Genomic DNA, 8,230 nt, shown 5'->3' with positions numbered 1-8,230 from the left:
TAGTGGTCAACAAGCAGGAAAACATGATTAGCAATCAACTGGTTTATTTGTACATGGCTATATACAACCACCAAACTCATGACAAAACCGCCCGTTTGCATTCTTGATCGATGGGTATGTATTGGAAAGAACTCGAAGTCATTGACATTGAAGCTTGTTCAATGTTCATAGCCATGAAGTCTCCTGGAAGTTGACTGATCTTGACATTGCTGCAGGGTTGGCTCTCAAATTCACCATAGCTTTCTTGCCAACTCCAGTTTCAAACAGATGATCACCATGATTAACTTTGAAGATTCTTTGAGTTGGAAGTTCTTTTCTGTTCGAAGAAGCTTCTTTGTTAGAAATGGGAGTTTTAGAGTCATTGATGATGGCTAATGATGTTGATGGAGTCATTGAATCCTCTGCTGCACTTGGATAGTATGAGCAACTGGCTTCAAAATGATGATTTCTGAAATGATGATTGTAATCACTAAGGAATATATTATATATGCAGCAAGAAAGATATTGTTTCTATAGAGGGAAAGTTGTAAGATCCCGCATCAACTGGATACCTCCTCTATCATACGCGTTTTAAAACCGTATCTGGTACAATTAGCATGGTGATGTTTTAAAAGCTAATGAAGAATGGTTTTTTTTTTATCATTTATGCCTTAAAGGTAAAGCCAATTATCTCTTCTCAGGTTCAAATCTAAGCATGGGGGTTCACCGGTGATTCCAGACCATTTGTGGTAGCAGCATGGGGATTAGTCAGTGTGCATAAGTTACCCCGGATAATTAACCAGTTGGATTATGCAAGATATCCTACTTTTTTCATTTTTGAAGGCTAAAAACAGAGTAAATGATATCAAAACATTAAAATCATACAAAAACTATATAAGAAAACCATGAGGAACATCAAAATCATAAGAGAAAGATCAGTTTTAGCATGTTTAGTCCTATGATTCCATGAGATTTATCTGGTTTTTCTTTTTAGCATGTTTAGTGGCGTAAATCTTGACATCAAATCAACTTTCAAGAAGATGAATGACCAAGTGACCATTTAAGCCTTCTGAGTTCTGACCCCCATCAATTCCTAACATCTTTCATCCAAACCATTTGTAGGAATCATATTTTAGAATCATACAATTCGAACCTGAATTTAAACAAATCCTGTACAATATTTGAATAAATTTACGAGAATAGCAAGAACAAGTTAGGAGGGGCAGTTTGATTGGTTTTCTATTAGATCTTAGATGCATAAAGCTGTCTGCATGGATTAATCTATTTGTATAAATTGGAAAGGATTTTGTTTAGAAGGGTTTTCATAGACAGAAGATGTATGTTTTTAATTGACAGGAACAACTTGACTTTCTACAAACAGCTCATCCCTATAAAGCCACCACTAAACAGTCATGTATAAGAGACGAAATGTTAAACTGCAAACAACAAGACCCTTATTTCCAAATATATACATATTAATCCACGTAGACAGCTTTATGTATACAGGCTTAGTGGAAAACCAACCATACAGATTCAACGGATTCAAACTTTATTAATTAATCTTCACACACCATGATGTTTCAGAAACTGAAACTAATCAAATTCACATTACAATCGGATTAAACGAAACTCAGAATTCCTGGGAAATGTTTGAACATAAAATCGAATACTTTTAAGCAATATTTTCATTTCTTCACAGCCATTTCTACAAACACCTACAAGCCAAAATATTGCAAACACGAATCCCAATTCCCACAACAGAACCCAGCATACAGAATTAACCGGCAACCTTTTTTTTCCTTAAAAATCAACCATTTTGAAAGGGGTTTGCGTAAGAAATGCATAAGAATACCTTGAATCGCCTGAAATACTTCCGTCGTTGTTCGTCAGCAGAATTGTCTTTGCCGAAAGCTTTTATCGTCTGGTCTTTCACTTCCGATGATTAGGGTTTTTTGAAGAATCGATGTGTTCTTCGTTTTGACGTCGTGTTGAAAGCAAGAGAGTTTCACCACTTTTGGTTCGCAATTGGGGTATTGACAGTTGATGAGAGGGCGACACGTCCACATACGCTGGAGACCATTCTCAGCCACAAGTTCGTGGAGTTGGGTAGATGCCACATCTTAATTATTTATACTTATTTACGATTTCTTTTATTCTTTCACTTATTTGTAATACTTAATCGAAATTAAAACAATATTTTATTAAATATATTAATAATACTAGAAGGATATTCGTGTAATGTATTAAGACGCATATTCATTTCAATGTTTTTTTTGTTTTTTTTATGTCGATATAATACAGTTTTATTTGGTTTAGAAAAACGATAATGTTTTTATTTTTGAATTAAATATAAATTTGAAAATATTATAAAATTTTAAAAAAAATATAACGATATATGTATCAAATTAATCTTTTTAAAAGTTCTTGTATTTTGATGTAATTTCCTTAATTCAATTTTTTTAATTATAATTTAATTTATGTTTAATAACTATCCTAATTATATTTTAGATTTTTTATATTTAAAATGAGATGTTTATCCAATATTTAATTATGTTTATCTGCAGTTAGTTACACGAATTCAAATATGGAGCTTTAATAAGTTGTACTTATGCACAATTTACTTCTAATTTTAAATTTTAAGTAATATTCATCAATAAACAGCATTTCGTGCATAAAAAAATGGTTTTTAAGAGTTTTTGTCAAATGCTTTATAATATAGTATAAATAGTTAACGATAAAATAAAGTAGCTATTGGAGTTGAAGGTAATTTTTTTAAAGATTTTAACTTTCGATACTATATTTTATTATAATTATAGCATAACTATTTTACCTGTTATCCTGTTCATCTCCCTCTTCAACAAACGTCCTCAATGGAACTCCAAAATACATCGGTCTGTCAATCGTCACTCAATCGAATCCGACCACTCCTCTTAATCTCGCCCCTCAGATCACGCTCGGGCCTCTTTCAATCGGAAACCTAAATCGGTCCAGTGTTTGACAATCGGAAAATTTGTATCATCTTATTATCTCTCAATCAGGAAACATAATAGATACAAGATCATTCGCAGATTTCTCAACCTAGTGTTGTTCTGAACTTAATGGGCCGGCCCACTAGTGTTTGGTGTTGGTTGGTAATAGCTAAATTGGGTGTGGAGTGGGCTAATAAAAACGTCCTGAACTTGGCCCATATAGAAATCCAACTCCACCAACATCATATAATCAATGCAGTAACTAATGAAGAATTGTCTTATTTTGTTATAATTAATCTGTTTTTTTATATTTATTTATTATAATACCAACATTTTCATTCTTATGGGTTGTGGTGAATGACGTTGAAAATTTAGTTTAAATTATTTAATATGAAGAAATAAATATATAAATTAATTGAAAATACATGCTAAAAGCAGAATAACCCATAAAATGACGTCATTTACGGTTTGCAACATTTTGGAAATTCAACACGAATGGTTACGAGATTGATTGTTTCATTTCATGTTCTTGAAGATATAATGTTTTATTTAACATATAAAAGTATATGATCATAGATTAAATATCTAAGGGTGGTAAAAAAAAATACACATTGTTAATATATTTAAAGTGATTAGTTTTAAAAGACATGTACAAAATTGAAAACCTAATAAAAACGTTAAATATTATAACTATTTAAAAGTATGTATATAAATAGTTTCTAACAAATTAAGAAAATAAGAAAAGAAAAAAAGTCGTTACGTGTAAAATCATACATGATTCATCACGACTTTTTTCGCGACATAATCGCGGCAAAAGTCGTCTGCTTTAATTTTTTTTGACATTAATGTAAATCACATGTGATTTTGTACATTACCAACTTTTTCGTGGTGTCCTAAATAGTTAGTGTTCGTGTTTGAAACTTTTCATATATATACATATATTAAAGAAGTGATCCTAACCTTTAATCTTATTAACATTTGCGGCTTTGATTGTAAAACACCGGATAATTACTCACATGGATATATAGAAGATAGAGAAGTAGTTTCGTAACTTTTACAATTAGACGACAAACGGGTTCAAATGTAAATTAGTTAATTAGGTTATATGTGAATCATACGTGTTCATGTGTGAATCAGTTAAAATAATTCATATATGAAATACACGGATTTAAATATGAACCTATAGTTTATACGTGAATCACACATGTTCACATATGAAGTCGTTTGCCGTCTATTTGTAAAAATTACGAAACATATCCCTTTATTTTTCACATAGCCGCAAATTTTGACCAGTCAATTCTGATCTTGACTTTATAAAGAGCTAGGATCACTTATTTACTTCTCAAATATTTACGACTATATGTTTATATACTTGGGATCATGTGAGAGTAGGTTGTTTTCGTATAATGTTCTATTTTGAAGGTTCGGATTTTTTTTTACCTTCATAATGTTTTGCTATAAAGTTTGAATCGTGAAAAATATGATTTTACAAAAACAGGCTGATCTCACATGATCTCAAATTCGTCTCTCTATATATATATATATATATATAATTTTTTTGCAAGTGATGATGGGTTTTAGCTTTTCTTTCATATTTGGCCGACCAACCAAACTAGAAAATAATAAAAAGATGAAAACAAAGTGAGAGTCAAGAACCTGAAAATCTAAATATTTATTATTCTTTTATTCGCCATTATCTTTTGGCTTATCCTCCATATATATTTCATAACGTGTCAACCGCTTGCTACTATATATTACTTTCTTAACCAAGATTTCTCTACCTATTTAATTTACAACATTATTACTCTATTAATTTAATTACTTAAATATTATACCCTATAGAACTAGGCACCTTAGGAGATCTACACATTCCATTTCCATTTCCATTTCTCAAACAAGACGACAAATTTACCGTATTTCTTTTTCTTATAACTAATCATATGCGACGATTTACTCGGTAAACGCTTATTGGAGAATAATCATCATTATCATTTATTGGGTAAGACTCTATTCTTTTTCTCGCTCTTATCAGGTAAGATTCACGACTTTTATCATACTCATCCGATAAGGTAAATGACACAATAAATACTTATCGGGTGATCGTTTAAACTTGAATAGATTATAAGCATGTTCTTGGAACTCGAATGAGAGTTAGTTAATATATGTTTCCATATATGTACTTATAGTTAATAATATATATAGGGAGAGAATTTGTTTCCACATATTTGTAATATTAAATAAAAAATGTAAACTTATATTGAAGTATGGGATTATATTGGAAGCCATTTTAGTGGGAAATGAAGTATTCAGGGAAAAAAAGGGTCCAAAGTCAAGTAACAATTTAGGACCACAAATTTCCACGCTGTATTGGAGTTGGCTCAAAACTTTTTCTTGGAATTCATCATCCATCCCAACTTTTGACTTTTACATTTTATTAAGTTAATAGATATGTCACATCCATTCAATCAGTTTACGTATCAATCACCATTTTCAAAACATTTAACAAATAATATATCATTATTATAATATATATTTTTAGGTCGTATTTGATACGTAAAGACGTGATTGAATATAAATGTTGGACAGAACTGGAGTATATTGGATGTGATTTGACAAATTCTATTAAAAGTTATTTGATAATTTTATATATTATATTTATAATTAACACAAATAAAGTAAATAATAAATAGTTTATTTTAAAAACATGTTTACACAATTTTCATATACATAAATATATAATAGTATCAAATTTGAATGAAAGATTTGATATAATTGATGGTAGTTTAAAAATCTCAATTCGTACAAATGAGAAATTATGTTTTATTCGGTTAGCGATGTCATGGTGAAGATTGTTGCAACAATGGTTGTAGAGGTAGAAGCATTAGTAATTGGTGACAATGGTGACTGTAGAGCACGTGAAGATGGTGGATGGCGGTGGTGGCGATCGACAATGGTGGAGGTAATTGTGGCCAATGTGGTGGAAGTCAACGGTACTAGTGGTGTTGGAGATGTACAATGATGGTCGGTGGCCAATGGTGGTTGTGTAAGACGTGAAGACTGAAGATGGTAGATAGTGATAGTAGTAGCCGATGGTGGTAGTTATGGTAGAGGTGAAGTGGCCCATGGTGGTAATGGTGGCGTCAATGAACAATGGTGGTCAGTGGCCAACTGTGTTGTGGATGTGATGGAAGAGGTTGTTGTAGTAGAGGCAAAGGTGGTTGTGGTCGGTGGCCGGCGAATGTGAAACAGTGAGTTCTTGTCCTCTCCCTTGTTGTACCAAACATGGGATAGAGAGTTTTGTTCCATCATGTCCTACCTGTCTCATGTATCAAACACACGATGATCCAAACTTTCTCCATTTTACATATATAAATTTCTAGAGCTTTATGAAGCCAAATTTACCTATGCCCTCCTCGACTACCTTATCCCATATTCGCTTCTGACTTCTTTTTTGCATAACATGCACTCAATAGAATTATTTGTAAATTGAATAAATTCTATATATATCAAAACTAAAACACAACAAAAAGTAAAAAAAAAAAACTATATATCTGTATGTAGAGGGGGTTGGGATTTAAAAACCACCCATTCCCATTTTTAACATCTGTAAAGTTCGTTTGATCCAAACGATATTTAACAGAGGAGAGCGAGATAGTCAGGTGAAAGAAAATTTGAAATGTTTTACGGTTTCAATTCGACATTAATGATTTAATCATGTATTGATATTGTCTTATTTCTATTACTTTTGTTCCATCTATTTTGATGTTTTTATCTATTAGTTTTTGTAATATCTAATCTCAAGCACTGTTAAGGTCTCATATGTGAAGAAAACACCGTGAAAACCTGCTACACCGTATTCTCTACTTCTAAAAGACTGTATATGTAAAGGTTCGTTTGGTACGTTCATATCTTACTTTTATTTATAATGTCATTGTTTTATTTGAAGTACATCAGAAGGTGTTAAACAAAAGAATTTCGTCTTAAAATATAAAAATGTTTCTGAATATTAGAGTTAAATAAGTAACACAAGTATTTTCACTTTTATACACCATAAATCATTCCATAAAGGTTAAAAAAAAGCAACATATATGGAAACAGACAAAAACAGGGGTACCTAAAAGAGTGAAAGAGAACCTGGTTTTCTCTTGGGGAATAGAGTTCACTTAATGCATGCTTGGTAAAGTTTACACATTGCATATCATTTAATTCACAGGAAATTGATTAAAATATCCCTATCCTTCCAACTTTTTAACCATTTTTACAACTAAATTCTTATTTTAACTAGAGTTTATGTAAATGAATTGTGCATTTATGTAAACCCTATTTCCATATTAACAAAAAAAATTATGCAAATAGAAATCCTTAGGCAAATTCTTTACACAATATGGATTCTTATGTAAATTTGTGTAATTCTTTTTCCCTTTTTTTTAACTTGAAAATAGGCTTAATGCAAATGCATAATGCATTTTGTATAAGCTCCGGCTAAAATGGAAATTTCCTTTAAAAATGGTTAAAAAGTGAAGTTGATTGGGAAGATAGGCTATTTTGGTCAATCTCCCGGGCACACAAGAGATACCATATATATATATATATAGAGAGAGAGAGAGAGAGGCATATTCAAACGAGAAGCTAAATATTATGTGAGAAAACAAGAAATGTAATATCATATATGTTACACAAGCTTAATCATATATGATTAAACACATGTTATATTGACAATATATAAACGTTCAATCGTATATGATTAAACGCACAGAAAGGCCACGTAATCATATATGATATCATACTTCTCGTCTTTTTGCGAAATGTTTAACTTCTCGCATAATCCTTCCTTTATATATGTGTTAATATATATATGCTATTTTGTGGAAATACTTTTATAACATGAATTGGATCAATAATCGTACATTTAGTTACATTTTATAATGGCCTGGCCACAAAATATATAATACAAAAAGAGGAGACAGACAATGTCCATTTTAAGAGGGAATGTTAGGTAATCTTCCACCTAGCTTCTTTTCAACCTTTTAGACTTCCTCCAATGGGCATCTTCACAATTAATCGACCATCTTACATTCTTACTTAATTGTTTGATCGATAAATCCAACCCAGTTTATATAATTATATATTTAAAACTCCTTAATAAGATATTTATGCATTTTTTTATTGTTTATAAAGAATATTATGCATCAAGGCCCTTTCTTTAGCATGCTAAACACGTGATTTTGAACCAAATTTTTGGTTCCAATTTACATTTTTTTAGGGTCTTTCATGAATAAATG

The 8,230-nt window shown here is 31.0% G+C and overlaps 1 long non-coding RNA gene across 1 annotated transcript; it reads right to left on the bottom strand.

The window, feature by feature from the left end:
* On the bottom strand, positions 1 to 2,020 carry LOC112522368. Its single transcript, XR_003070172.1, has 2 exons — positions 1,832 to 2,020; positions 1 to 448 (listed from the first exon to the last, which is right to left on the bottom strand). It is a non-coding gene; the product is annotated as an uncharacterized LOC112522368 (long non-coding RNA).
* Positions 2,021 to 8,230: the final 6,210 nt, after the last annotated feature.

Source organism: Cynara cardunculus, assembly GCF_001531365.2.
Source record: "Cynara cardunculus var. scolymus isolate 2C chromosome LG 12, CcrdV1, whole genome shotgun sequence".
NCBI lineage: Eukaryota > Viridiplantae > Streptophyta > Magnoliopsida > Asterales > Asteraceae > Cynara > Cynara cardunculus.
Note: the sequence above shows the minus strand (reverse complement) of the source record. Positions and strands in the feature narration are given on the sequence as shown.